The sequence below is a fragment of the Schistocerca piceifrons genome, chromosome 6 (genome assembly GCF_021461385.2).
Source record: "Schistocerca piceifrons isolate TAMUIC-IGC-003096 chromosome 6, iqSchPice1.1, whole genome shotgun sequence".
Taxonomy (NCBI): Eukaryota; Metazoa; Arthropoda; class Insecta; order Orthoptera; family Acrididae; genus Schistocerca; species Schistocerca piceifrons.
The window spans coordinates 126,198,772-126,214,633 of NC_060143.1; the positions used below are offsets into that span (position 1 = coordinate 126,198,772).

A 15,862-nucleotide genomic window follows, 5' to 3' on the forward strand; every position below is an offset into this window, starting at 1 on the left:
CTAGGTTGGAATATCAACATTATTAGGAAAAGGATACAGTATTGCTCCCATACAGATGACCTGTTGATTTGTAGACAGCCACAGTGAAGAGACTGTTACATGTTTTAGTTTTTGGCCAAAGACTTGTTCAGCACAGAAAACACACACACACACACCTCATGTGCACATGACCGCTACCACTGGCAGCTCTGATCTGAATCATGCTGGTCAGAGCTGCCAGTGGCATCAGTCATGCGTGAGGTGTTTTCTTGTGTGAAAGTGCTGAAGAAGGCTTTACATGAAAGCTGTAATGTGTAAGCCTTTACATTTTGCCTGTCTTTAAATCAGAGTGTCATCTTTATGGTGTTTAGCAGAGTATCCTTTTCCTAATACAGCTCCACAATTGTCATATGAATTTTAATACAATTAACTTTTCTGATAGGTGAAGAAACAACTATTATAACAAGCCTCTTTTTATGTAACCATGAAAAGTATAACCTGCTAAAATCTGAATAGAGGATATAAAAGCTATGAATTAGAACAAAGAAAAATAGGAATCTTACTTTTTTTTAAAAGTTAACAGCTTGTGGCAACAAGCAACAGCTCAAGCAAGTGACTGTTCCATTGTTTGTAATCTCAGATGTTACAGAATGACAAAGCCCAATGAATATTTTGATTCGCACAAATAAAAAAGGTACACTTTATCCAAGACAATTTATTGGTCTCGCCTTTGGTATTTTATAAGGGGCTTTTAAATAAAACCTGATCATTAGTGTAAAGTGATGGTAACGATTTTATTAACTCAAAAATGTAGCTATGCACAGTACACATACTCAAAAATAGTCGCCAAAACTGTTGGCACATTTATCCCAATGTGACACCAACCGGTCGATTCCATCCTTGAAGAAGCTAGTAGGCTGCTGTTGGATCCAGGTTTGAGCCCAGACACACACTTCATCGTCCGTTGCGAATTGATGTCCACAAATAGCTTGTTTTAGGGGTCCAAACACATGAAAGTCACACGGTGAAAGGCCGGGACTGTACATTGGATGTTCCAGCGTTTCCCACCAAAACTGCTGCAATGTCATCTTCATTGCATTGGCCGTGTGTGGGCAGGCATTATCATGCAGGAGAATAACGCAACTGGACAGCATGCCTCAGCGTTTCAGCTTGATGGCTCATCTAAGGTTCTATAAAGTGGCTTGATAATACTGGGCATTGACGGTGGTTCCCCATTCCAGGAACTCATGGGGCCTTGTGGTCAAAAAAGGAGGACATCATGACCTTACCAGAACTGGTGTGCACGGTCTTTGATATCTTTGGAGGTGGTGAAGTCGCATGATTCCACTGCTTGCTCTGATGCTTGCTTTCTGGTTCAAAATGGTGACACCATGTTTTGTCACCTGTGACAAGATGTGACAGAAAGCTGTATTCCTCCTCATGATAACGTTTCAGATGACTCAAAGACAGCGCCATTCGAGTATTGCACTGTTTGGCAATCAGTTGCTGGGAAACCCACTGCACACAGATTTTTCGAAAGTTCAAGTGTTGATGCATTATGGGGTGGGCTGTGCCCATGCTGATACCCACTAACTGATGGATCTCGCCCATTGCGATTCTGCAGTTGTCGAAGACTAAAGCATTCACTTCCACAACCATTTGCAGTGTGGTGACACAATGAGCCTCTCCAGGATGAGAATCACCTTCCAGTGACTTGTACTCCTCAATGAATCATTTGCGCCATTCCACAACATTTGAACGACTCAGACTGTACTCACCGTACACAGCTTTCATCCATTGATGCATTTCACTGTCTCCAACTCCATCTGATGCCAAAAATTGAATCATTCCTCATCGTTCCTGCTTACTCACCTGCGTGTTCGCTAGTGGATTATAACTTGTGTGACCACCTTCTCTTCAGCATGAAACTGCACTGGCTCTATGCAACATCAAATGGTGCACATGTGTTAATCTCTCTACCAATAGATGGTGCCACCATACCCCCAGTTGCATGGTGCCACCTTACGTGTAAGGCAAAGTTAGATGCACTGACCAGGTTTCATTTGAAGGAACCTCATACATATAATAACGTTTTTTTGCAAGTGAAAGAACAGCTACAGCTGTAAAGTAATTCCAACAAGGACATCCTATAAAATATCATTACATTATTTCTGTAAGATGATGAATGAGTACTACCAGAGGCTGTGGTTGAAAGATTTGTTCTCTTTCTGTGGTAGGGTTGCCACTTTTGGCAGGTCAAAAGTCAGGATATTGCCACCTTTTGGAAGTCAAAAGTTGGGACACTTCAAACAAAAGATAGCACTTAATAGATAAGATTTGCATTCTTACTAGTATTTGTCAGTTTTTATCCTCGCAAGAAAACTGAATTGCAAATACCTTACTTGAAACTTAAAATAATTAAAAGTTTATGGTGTTTATGCTGTACATGAGTGAAAGTAATTGGAGCTGGGGATGGAACTTACAGACATAGTTGTTTGATATAGCAGCCTTTAGAAGTTTCTTATCATGCAGATCTTGCTTATGGAACTCTGAGCAGCTCATATTGTAGTTTATTTTAACAAGAAGTTCACATTCCACAGGAGTCACCTTCAGTTTGTTTTGCTCATCAGTCCACAAGTTTCTCATCAGGTAAACACTCATTTTACATATGCACTGCTCACAGGAACAGAAAACACAAATTTAAATATGTTTGATAGCTCTGGGGCTGCAGTTTTAGTAATGAAATGAATCAGTTTTTGGTCCGTTGGTAAATCAGAAGTTTTAAAAGTTTCAATGACTTTTCTTAATTGATTGTACAATTCATCATTTTTTATTTTAATGCTATGGTCATTTACAATCTCTGTCAGGCTATCAATGGCCATCTCATCCTTCCTGCTCAGAACAGTGAATTTCTTGGGAGGTTAGGTTTTCAAATTAAACATAGTGTAGGCTTCTCTCACAAACATTAGAAGCATAGTTTTTAAAATTTGTCCTAGTCTAATTTGCTCAGTCTCTTCAGAATTTGAGTCACAATAAACATTAAAAAATCTTTTTATAAGGCATTTATGAGGTTTGTGTCCTTAGCTGAGGGTCTCCCTTGGTATTTGTCAGGATCATTGGGGGCATTGGGTCCATGAGTCACAGGAATACCTGAACTACGAGTTATTAGCCATCACCACATCTATAATAACGTGCTCGTTATGCCGACCTGTTTTAACAGTGTCTGACATCCTACCGTGAACAAATAAGGATTTGTCAGTACTCCATTGTGAGTCGAAAAAGACATAATTCCACGTCAGAACCATGTGTTTTGGAAACTGTTCTACTTGTACAGGGAACCAGCAACACGACGTGACTACTGTGTGTGCTCAGCGGCCGGTGTATTGTCACACCACAGTTCATCAGCATTCCATGATAACGCCAGCTCACACTTATACTCGCACGTGGTGTCTACATCCAATCCATGACCCTTAAATTTTAATCAATATTCAGGCATTTTCTTCAGGTATTGTAAACCATCACAAAGATATGTAGTTTGCAAGTTTCAATTTTGAAACTGTAAAACTGCTGATGCAACGAAAATCCTATCGTTACGTATGAACTGCATATAAAAAAGAGAAGTGATTATTCATCTTCTTCATCCACACATTTCATGAAGTCCATGTTAAAGAGCTTGTCTCTTCTTCCCCTTGAAAGAGAAAGTATGACTGAATAACTTCCCAGTGTCTTAGTAAATGTTCACAAGATGGCAACAAAGAGAACCACCATACAGAAATATGCTGTAAAATTTTTGTATGTTCTTGTTAAAAAAAGTCAGACTTTTTTTGAGTTTGTGAGTTTTCTTACTATCAGTTGAGAACTTTCAGTGCTATGCTTTTGTTGTCTAAGTTAATCATTTTGCATGAATTTTTGGCCCTGTTATGAATAACATGACAGTTACAATTAACTTCAATTACAAATAACTGAAGCCAGCAGGTGGCACTATATCTAGGGTACATGGCTAACCATTATCGTAAATTTAATAGTTAAAATGCAGTATGCATAGTCATTAATTAAAATTAACTTCACATGGCAAAATGAATGTCTGATGATATAACATGTAGTGACATACAATATGGGGAATTAAATCCATTCTTAAACTCCACATAAAAAGTTACAAATGATAGTAATGGGAAGCTCCTAGCCTGGCAAAGTAAAATACACAATTGTGTAAATGCCAGTATAAAAAATTTAGAAATAAAATCACATCTATAAATTGCGAACTTTTAGCATGACAAAACATATTTTTCAGGCTTTCGTGAATTGAATTTCATGGATGGAATTGTTGACTGGTGAAATATTGGCCTAAAAATGAACTGCGTGAAAATTAATTGCATTTATTGTATTAAAAAATAAAAATAAATAAAAAGCACACAGTCTTTTACTGCTATCTTCTGCCCGCATGAATGGCCACCGACAAACTGTGGCCAAGAAGTAAGTGGACCACCACACGCAGTTGCTGAACACGCTGCCAAACATGACATCTTCATTTCAATGACTGCTTCACAGTGCGTGCCATGTGGATCCTTCCCACCAACACCGGCTTTACTGTGTTGCACAGATTGGATCTTTCCCTGCAGTATATCCTAGATTCCAATAACCCTCCTGGCCTCAACCTTCATTAGTCATTGTCCTCACCCATCCAGCCTCCCTGTTCCCATTCCAGCACTATACAGCCCTTGTTCCTCCATCATACCCAGTCTTTTTACTTCTCTTCTTTTCTGCCACCCCCCTCCCTCCCCACCTCTCCCATGCCCTCCATCTAACCTCCCGACAGCTCATAGCTGTCCTATCCTCTCTCCACCTTGTCCCTGTCTGTTCCCCAGCAGCAATGCACTGTCCACCACCCCTACTCTACTATACCTCCCCCTCCCCACGCCAGCCTCCTCCTTACCCCCTCCCAGTTGCCACTCCCATCGTGCACTGGTGCTGCTGCGCACAGTGTGGCTACAGTTGCCTGAGACTGCAGTCATGTGTGTGTGAGTTGCATTTGCGTGAATATGTGTGTGTGTGTGTGTGTGTGTGTGTGTGTGTGGTCTGTTTTTGACAAAGGCCCTATGGGCTGAAAGCGTTATTTGTGAGAGTCTTTGTGTTGTGCCTACCTGCGACTCAGCATCTCCACTATATGGTGAATGGCAACTTTCCATTACATAATATTGTTTCTATATGCAGTATTATGTGAGCTCCACTGCTTTTTAAGAGTGCTTTAAACTCTGGCACTTTGTTGTGTATGCTTTGGCAGTTAATCACTACGATTTTGATAGTTGCGCCTGGGGCTGGGGAGGGCATTTCTTTGGATCTTACACTGATACTTCCTGGTCTCCTACGGTTATCTTTATCTACACTGCATGGAGAACCACCTTTTTGCCCCCCACACACAGTCAGCTACATGGATAGCAGCCTATGATACGTAGTGCACACATGGTCAAGTTTTGGAGGCACTACAGTTCTCAACCCTAGCGCACAAGTCCAGGAAGTCACAGTTAAACATTTCATAGAACCTTCAAAGTCTGTCGTTCAATTCTTCCACCAAACTCAGAACTGTGGAAGGGGGAAAGCATGATCAGTTCTGGAACAGTGCTGCAGATTCTGTGTTTAGGATAAACTCTGTGAACAAGACTGGTCTTCGTTGCTGTAATGTTCCAAGCATGGTCTTAGATCCTTGCAGCATGCATAATTTGTTCCAAAATGTGATACAATCTGCAGTTGGTTGCATCTGGTTCCCTTAATGCCTGGTGGAATTGCCTCTTCAACATGTCAAATGTTGCACCCAGGCATAAACACTAAGTGCACCTGGTGTTTCTTCCTATTCCTTGCTGCCATTACCAAAGGGGTGCTATTATTTGCCATATGTTACATACAATTAAGGAATCGCTACTCTTTTGTGTTTGCCTCTTCTTGATGCAGGTCACATTAGGTTTGGCAACAAGTGAGTTTCATTGCTTAGTTTTGGGTTGAGTGGAAGTCAGTACCTTGAATTTGTTGGTTAGGGGATATGTGTAACACCCTGAGTTGTCCCTGGTCCCTGTCTCCTCTGCACAGATAACCTAGCCCTACCACTGACACACCACTCACAGCCAAGTGGGTGACTACTCATGGATTCCATATGTCCTGTAGAGCAGACAAGATCAACAGGAGAGGATTTATTTTGAGGTACCTTTGGTATGTGGGGTACACGGCGGCTCTTGGGAACCCTCCCACTTGCCTGTTCACAGCTGCATCCCCTCATTTGGTCATAGTCAGGATATTTCCAGCTGCTTACAAAAATCAGCTAACTCATACCATATTTGAAAGCAGCATTCACTGTGGGGCTTTGTTGTGGCTGGTGCAATGTGTGACAGAACAAAAAATGAGTAACATGAAAAGAAACTGCTGATTTTCTTTTAATTTCATGATCTGTTAAGCTTAAAGTATACTAATTCCCAACTAGTAACCAAAATGAGATTTATATAGAGGTAATAGAAAAACATGGGGTCAAAGTTACTAATTTCCTCAAACAAGAATGCCTGTCTTCCACTTGGACATTCTAACAATGCAATGCTCCCACCACCCCCAATAATCATTTTCAAGTGAGCACACCCCTCATCAGTAACAACCCAGACTGAAGAAACTAAACCATGTTCATCACAAGCTGACAAAAAATGCTGGTCCATCTCTCACTTCCCACCTCTTACCACAAAGCCTATATTCCACTGGAATACTCAGGTGCAAGACCTGCCCAGTCCCACCCAGCACATTACTTCTGTCATAGGTTTATCTCCCCTATCAGAGACAGGACCACCGGTGAAGACAGAGCTATCATGTACCGGGTCTGTTGCAATTTCGGGACATTTTATGTTAGCAAGACTACCAATCAGCTGTCTGCCAGAATGAACAGCCACCACTAAATTGTGACCAAGAACAGAGTTGACACCCAGCAGGAGAACACACTGCTGAGCACAAAGTGGCCAATTCACTGTTTGCTTCACAACTCTTGTCATCTGGGTCTTTTGTTCCAGCATCAGATTTTCTGAACTGTGCAAATGGGGAGTTACCCATGCGACACATCTTTCACTTCTGTAAGCCCACTGGCCTCAGTCTCAGGTAACCCACAGCACCCACATCCTCTACCCACAGTCCCCCTTACCTCTGCCCTGTCACCCACTCCCAGGCCACACCTCCATGTCGTTGTTATCGTGCACCACACATACTCACCGGCTCGGCTCCAGTGCATATGTATCTCATTCCTAGCCCATGCAACTGCTGCTCCTCCCTTCCACATTCCTATTCCATTCACCTGTTGTTTCCCTCCATACCACCAGCTCCCTCTCCTCAACCCCTCCTCCCACTTTCTTGCCTCTTTTCTCCCCTAACCACCCCATTCGACACAAATGCTCCCCCCTCCCCCACCCCCCACCACTCCCCTGCCGCGGCCCCAGTCCATCTGCTGAACTGCAATCCCAGCAATGTGTGTTTAGCATTCACTGTATAACTGCACAAATGTTTGTTTTCTTGTGTGCGTGTGTGTGTGTGTGTGTGTGTGTGTGTGTGTGTGTGTGGGCACATGCTCTAGCTCATTAAAGAAGGATTCACCCAAAAAGAAAATGGGAAAATTTCTCCTTGACAGCTCTTGTGTTATGTAGAATTGCTGTTTATGTAACATGTAAAAGGTGATAAGATGGCGTGCAGGAATTACTAATTCACATCTGTATATTTTTAAAATTTATAAGTAGTCAGCATGTTGCTGTATTTATAATGGATGTATCATATGACTGTCAACTGACTTTCTGCACATCTTTATGATCCGTGATCCGTGGAACACACACTTAATGGGTTAAAAAAAGTTTTCCATAGAATATTTCACTGACATGCATTTTTGTTATTCCTCAGATTTTAATATTCATCAAGTGTTAAAAATGTAGTTACCCAAGATAGTGCCTTACTGGATCACCATCAAACACCTTGCTGCTTGTATGCCCACTTTGTTCCTTGCCACCTTGTAGAAGACCATAAAAAGTAATGAAGAATTATCTGTACAGAATTGCTTGTGTATTACAAGGTTGATCATGACAATTTCTTGCTGAACATTGTCACGGACAATGGAATACAGTTTCATTTCTTTGAACTGGAAACAAAACGGCAATTCGTGGAGTGACATCATACAACCCTGCAGCATACACATGAGCAGCAGAAGCACCTTTGTTATTAGATGCACGCAGCACCAAAAAGAGATTGACATTTTCATTTTTTGTGTATTCTGTCAAGAAGATCAGGAAACCACCTACATGAACTGGCAGGACCAGTTATGGTTGGACAATGTGTGGTTAGTAGACACATGCATGCATTTTAATGGATCCCACTGTGATGTGATAGGCTATTGTCATGTGACAAAATGATGTCCTGCTTATATGTGATGAGAATTAGGGAATGGATGTCTAAAAGTTAAAAAAGAAACCTTATGAAGATTCAAACCGTATCTCCACAGTGGATGTGGCTTTTATCTCTCTGCAGTCTACTTAGTGAGCTATGATGGCTGGTACGGTAGTACAGGGTAATATGAGTTCCTCTGTACATTCCAATGTCCTGCATGATATGACAGTGTTGCCAGCTTCTCATTTTCAAACATGTTTTCAAAATGTACATGCCAACCTGCAACTGCGGCATTTTTTCTTTTCCCTGTATTTTGAAATATCTATTTTGCTTGAGACTTTTTTGTTTTGAGCATGAGGATGACTGACTGAGTGCATTATTGAATATGCCACAGCCTACATTCTTCCCAGCATAACTTTTTGGTTGAAAGGTACTCTATCGTGATAAAATATCTCTATACATTGAAAGTGTATTCAGATATATCATATTTGCAGATACCGAAGGATTTATTCATAAGACATAAACTTTTATTTCTATGGAAGGAATACTGCTGTATCTTAATTTGCTATAAATATCATTCAGCCAGAGTGGTAGTTCTGAAGTATACAGTATCATTAATTGATAACTGATATTTGACATTGTTTATTTTGTTTTATTATAATGAACTGATTACATTGAATTGATTTACATATTATATTATTTTGTTGTCTCATTAAAAATTGGAATAATAATTTAATTGTTAGCTTTCTTCATTATAATACACTGATTTGTATTTTCCACTTATCAGCACCATGTGAGCTACCAATGATTACAAATGGTCAGTACCTTTCTGGATATCGTGCTGGTCTGACAATAGCTCATGGAGCTTCAGTAAACTTCCAATGTGACAGTGACTACAGCAAATCAACTGCACAACCTGTTGAATGTTCGCTTGGAATGTTGAAGCCAAGAACTCCAGCATGCCGACACTTAGCACCAAACTACAGATATGGTAGTAAGTCTCACAAATATATTAATCTGTTGACAAGTAAATTTGTAGTTTTGCATTAAGTTATAGTTATAAGACAATAGTTACATTATCTTTAACATAGTTGACTGACACACTAAGAGACAAACAGTTGAAATATATCATTTTATAATTAATGTTTGATAACTGATCCATCTAAATGAGTTATGGGGATACATATAAATTCATTTGAAATCCAAAATACTGGAAACCAAATAAAGAAGTTTTAATCAACTAGATAAATATACATGTTAACATAGTCATGAATATAATAAAAGACTGGGTGTGGTGGTGAAATGACGGCTGTGACTGCTTGTGTCTGTGTATGTGCGGATGGATATGTGTGTGTGTGCGAGTGTATACCCCTTTTTTCCCCCTAAGGTAAGTCTTTCCGCTCCCGGGATTGGAATGACTCCTTACCCTCTCCCTTAAAACCCACATCCTTTCGTCTTTCTCTCTCCTTCCCTCTTACCTGATGAAGCAACCGTTTGTTGCGAAAGCTTGAATTTTGTGTGTATGTTTGTGTTTGTTTGTGTGTCTATCGACCTGCCAGCGCTTTTGTTTGGTAAGTCACATCATCTTTGTTTTTAGATATGTTAACATAGTCAGTATTAAAAGAATATGTAATACTGAATAGTAGAAATATGGTGTAGTAAAATCCTATTCATTAACATCCACTTTTCTAAGCTTCATTATGGTGCCAATGAGAATTTTGACTGTCAACTTCAAGTTTTTCTTGCATACTTCTCAAGCTGTTTATAAGTTATTGCTACATTTATAACTTTAATTTTTTGCTGGCAAGTGACTTTTGAACGTATTCCCACAATCATTTACATCTACACATATAATCTGCAAACCATTGTGAAGCACACGGCCAAGCATACATCCCATTGTACCAGCAGTTGGGGCTATCTTCCATTCCATTTACTTGTGGATCAAGGGAAGAATGATTGCTTAAATGCTCCTGCACATGCTGTAAGTAGTCTAATCACGTCTTCACTATCCCTATGGGATCGATACATAGGGGGTTGTAATGCATTCCTAGATTCATCACTTAAAATTGGTTCTAGAAACTTTCTAAGTAGGTTTTCACAGGATACTTCAAATGCCTGCCTGTTCAAATCTTTCAGTATATTCATGACATGCACCCATGGATCAAACATACCTTTGCCATTCTTGCTGCCCTGCTTTGTATCCATTCAATATCATCTGTTAGCACGATTTTGTATGGGTCCCACACACTTGAGAAATATTCTAGGATGGGTCACATGTGTGATTTGTATGCATTCTCCTTTGTAGACTGATCACATTTGCCTAATATTCTGCCACTGAACTGCAGTCTGACACATGCTTTAATTATGACTGAGACTATGTGATTTTTTCCATTTTAAGTCCCTACAAATTGTTACACACAAATATTTGTTAGAGTTGACCAATTCCAGCTGTGACTCATTGATAGTATACTCAAGACACTATGTTTTTTCGTTTGTGAAGGGACAATTTTAAATTTATGAACATTTACAGCAACTTTCCCATCTTTTCACTACTTTGAAATCTTATCAAGATCAGACTGAATATTTATGTAGTTTCTTTCAGACAGCATTATTTGGTGTTTTGATTATTACAAAATAGCTGATTTTACACTTAACCTGAAATGTGTTTTTAGTCATCGCCATATTGGTAAATTATGCATGGTTACAGGAGAATTTTGAATTTTATAGAATCATTTTGATTAGAGGTTTGATATATACCTTTGAACCTTCAGTGCTATTAATACTGCAAATAGTATGCATTATTTTCATAGAAATTACAATTCTAATGTCAAATTCACACGATTTTATACTGAGAGCCTATTTTTAGATCCAACTGCGTTTTCTCAGGCAAGTGAACTAATGCTTCATCACAGTTAATGAGCATAAAAATGATACACTATTTCGTTGTTTTTACACTCCAATTGCTGTCCCTAATGTCAGCACTTCTTAGCCTTCTGTATATGAGACAGTTTTATCACCATCTATATACAAACACAACCTGTAAACCACTTTGAAATGCATGACATAGGGTATTTTTGATACATTTAGGGTTTCTTCCTGTTCCAATTGTGTATGGATCACAGGGAGGATAACTACTTAAATGCCTCTGTGTGCTGTAGTTAGTCTAACCTTGTCTTCACACTCCCTATGGCAGCAACACATAAGGAAAAGAAGAATGCCTCTAGTTTCATTACTTAAGACTGGTTCTCAAAGCTGAGTAGGCTCTTGTGGGACAATAAGTGTCTGTCTTCAAGCATCAAACAACTCCAGTTGACACTTTCAGAAGTCTTAACCAGTGGCCATTCTTGCTGTTGTTCTTTGCATATATTCAGTGTCCCCTGTAAGCCCTATGTGATATGTGTCCAACACACTTGAGCAATATTCTAATATGGGATGTTACAAATGATTTTTAACCAGTATCCTGGTAATGAACTGAAGTTTGCCCTACATATGATTGAGCCTATCTGATCATTGTATATCATATCCCTACTAATTGTTACAAGCAGGTACTGTATTTTGATGATTTAACTGATTTCAGTTGTGAATCATTATTATGGTACTTTTCTACATTTTGTGAAGGTAATTTATTTTCTTAAATGAGGAGAATCTGTGGATGTTACTTTGCATTCATTCTTCTTTTCTTCTTCTTCGCAGATGGATCACATAGGAACATGCGTAATCAACATTTGTTGGCCTTCCTTTTCACCCAGTATACCTTCATAAACAACGAATGGGCTAGCTTTCGTTGCATAGACCATGTATGTCGGTTAGTTTTTCTCTCTTCTTCCTCAAAACCCCGTGTGTTTGTGATTTTTCTGATTTCATTTCTATCATGTAGATTTGGAGACCCTAATTCTCTCAGGTCTTTTTCTGTCTGTTTGTACCAGTTCGGTCTTGTAGTTTTGTTCTTTAAAAATGTATGGATTTTGTGCGTTAACCTGTTTGAGTCCATTCTTTCTAAGTGCCCCATGAATTGGATTCTTCTCATGTGCATTGTGTCTGTTATTTTGGAGATATTTTTATATATTTCTGCATTGGGTTTTGGATAATGTACCCCATCTTTAGTTCTTGGTCCTAGGATTTTCTTCATTATCTTACACTCTTTCACTTCTAATTCCTCTTTTAGTGTTCTGTGTTGAAGGTTTAGTGTCTCAGATGCGTAGAGAGCTTTGGGTCTAATTACTGTTGTGTAGTGTCGTATTTTGCAGTTCCACGAGAGACTCTTTTTGTTGTAAATGTTTTTTGTTAACTGAAACTCCGTCTCCATTTTCTGGACTCTTGATCTGACAGATTTCTTTTCATTACCATTTTCTGCAATCCATTCACCTAAATATTTAAATTCTTTTACTCGAGAGATGTAGTTATTACCAATTTTGAGATCAGAAGGTGCATCTTTGACGTCAGTCATAAATTTTTTTTCAAATGAAATTTGTAATCCTATTTTAGCTGCCTGTTCTTGTAATAATTCTAGCCGTTTCTGTGCATCAGTAATATCTTGTGCGATCAGTGCCATGTCATCAGCAAATGCTAAACAGTGTAAGTCTATGCCCTTATGTCTTGGTCCCAGTCTGTGCGCTGGTGCACCTGCTTTTTTCCATTCTCTAACAACTTTTTCATTCTATTATTATTTAAAACTAATCTAATTTCTATGGAAATAAGTTAGATTTTTGGGGAATGATATTTTGTTTGCAATGTTTGCAGCAGAAAGACACATTATGAGTGAAGTTACTGAAATTAGCATGAGAAGTAGTGCAGCGCTGTGAGACATTATTAACTAGTCAGCACCACATACACTAACTTTCGATTATTTTAACAATTAATTTGTGGTTCAGCTACCTCCTGGTTCAGCTGTTACCATTATCAACAACTGAGTCCTTATATTATTGTTTGACAAGATTCTGAACACAAATTTTTCGCCGTACAGTGAACATCTGTAACTAGTAATGTTACAGTGCTGTGGCATATTACATATGTAGTGTTATGAGTAATGTTACAGGGCCACCATCATCAATATTGTTATACAACTCTCATCTGAATCAGAATGATTTTACTGTTTTTTTTTTTTTTTTTTTTTTTTTTTTTTTTTTTTTTTTTTTTTTTTTTTTTTGGAAATTAATTTGTTCATCAATTTAATTTGCTGTGCAATCTATATGTACACATTTGTTAGGTACTGTGACAGAAATTAATATATTTTAGCATTAACTACATTGAAATTATGACATATTTAAGACTGATGAAGCAGGTCATATTTTGATACAAACTTAATGTCTAATATTGTTGTTGTTGTCATCGTTGTTATTATCTTCAGTCTGAAGACTAGCTTGGTGCATACTATTCCTGGCATATCAATTTAGAGTTTGTAAGTTGTATCTGTAAAAGATGTTTAGTGTTACAGGGTGGTTTTGCTTTATACAATGTAGACTAATTAAAGTGATAAGAAAATTAGAAGAAAATTATTATCACTAGATGATACTGGTTTGAAATATATTGCATTCTGTATTTTCAGATGTTAATATTAAAGCTGTTAACTATCTCTGTGGAGTTCCTTTAAAGTTCTGTGTATCCTCACATTGCAGATATGACAGGAAAACTTTCAGAAGTGGATTTGCAGTTCAAAGGAGGTAGTGATATCACCAAGGGTGGTGATATAAGTGTAGTAGATTTCCCAGAAGGCTATCGAAGAGGGTGTGGTCCCCCAGCACGTGTCCAGGGTTCTCTAGTCTACCGTGATGGGGAGCCAATTGATGACTCTGATAAGAGGTACATGTTTCCTTCTAACATTACATTTTAGCAGACAAATCACAACTAACTTAAATATTTTTCCGCAGTGACAATAACCACCTCTCCTTTTTCTTCTTTGTTTATTGAAAATCTGTGGTGTGGCATCAAATTATATTTTCTGCAATGAATCTTCCACTATGCAGTGAAGTGTGTGTGGTTTTGGAACATCTTGTCACTTTAGAACTATGTGCTGGAGTTGGACTTGAACTCACCAGAACCTTGACTTTTGTGCTCAGTGCTCCTACTCACTGAGTCATAATGGCACATCTTGTGACTGACCCTCACAACTTCACTTTCCAAACTTCACAAACACTCTCCTACTTTCCAGAATGAGATTTTCACTCTGCAGCGGAGTGTGTGCTGATATGAAACTTCCTGGCAGATTAAAACTGTGTGCCCGACCGAGTTCGAGTCTCGGTCGGGCACACAGTTTTAATCTTCCAGGAAGTTTCACTCTCCTACTTTCTTTACTGGATCAATCATTTATGAACAAAACCTGGAGAACTCACTAGTCAGTAAAAGTATTGCCTGTGAGAGGCAAAGTCCCAGTGTGACACTTGGATTTAATCTACCAGTGAGTTTCAAGTTATAGTTTATATTTTATGGTTTGTGTAAGATAATATACCATAACATTCTTTGGAGCACTGCTAGTCTAGAAGAATGGACATACAATAATTTCAGAATAATAAATGTGTAAATTTTTAGGCAAAATTGAAGATTTGGAAGTACTGGATGGAATAACAACTATATGAAAAGGATAGATTGCTATTCACCACATAGAGGAGGATAGACAGGAACAATGAAAATGAAATAAAATTGTAAGGAAAATGCAATGATGTCAAAGAGAAAAATAAATCAAAAGATGATTATAGTGGGATGCATGTCAGTGGGTGGATAGTACTGGGTTGGGACATGATTTGGGACCTTTGCCTTATGCAGACAATTGCTCTATCAACTGAGCAATCCAAGCACGTGCCTGTTTGCAACTCAGTGCCTCCTCTTTGTGGTGAGTAGCAATCTATACATTCCTTACAGCTGTTAGAAATTTTAGTGCATAATTTGTCATTATTTTTATGTGAGTCAAGAAAAGGGTCACATGAAGTTATTGAATTATATTTAAAGTACCTTTAAAGAAGAGCATACATTAAAAAGAATTGAGAAGTTAATGTACAAGATGAGTACTTTATGAAAATAAAATATGTTGGAAATAGATGAAGAAAGAGCAGTAGAGAGGTCACAAGAAAGAAATAATTATGGAAATATTCCATTCCAGTTATTTGTTTTTGATTTCATGTATTCGTCCGATGTAGTTTGAATGATTAATTCAGGTAGCTGACATCATCATGAGCAGAAGTCAGTTACCTAAAATTTTGGGGGAAGACTATCACACTGATGGAACTTGAGAAAAAAAACTAATTTCTTCTCAGTAAAGATCAGGTGTTGACAAAAAGCGGTGAGTTTGGTTTTCAAATACTTAGATTTATTTCTGAATCTGGAGGCACTGTTTACACAAGAAGTCACTTGACCAAAGAGCTTCTAAAAACACCTAAGAGTAAAATTATGAGTGTTGTGACTCAAAATAAAAAAACAGAGATAAACAAAATATTATGCTCAACATGATGTTGATTAATGATTTAACACAAAACTTCTTTTTAAATACATTAATAAAAAGAAT

At 38.4% G+C, this 15,862-nt stretch overlaps 1 pseudogene; it reads left to right on the top strand.

The window, feature by feature from the left end:
- The window catches only part of LOC124803181, a 343,599-nt pseudogene that overhangs the window by 240,174 nt on the left and 87,563 nt on the right, over positions 1-15,862 (top strand).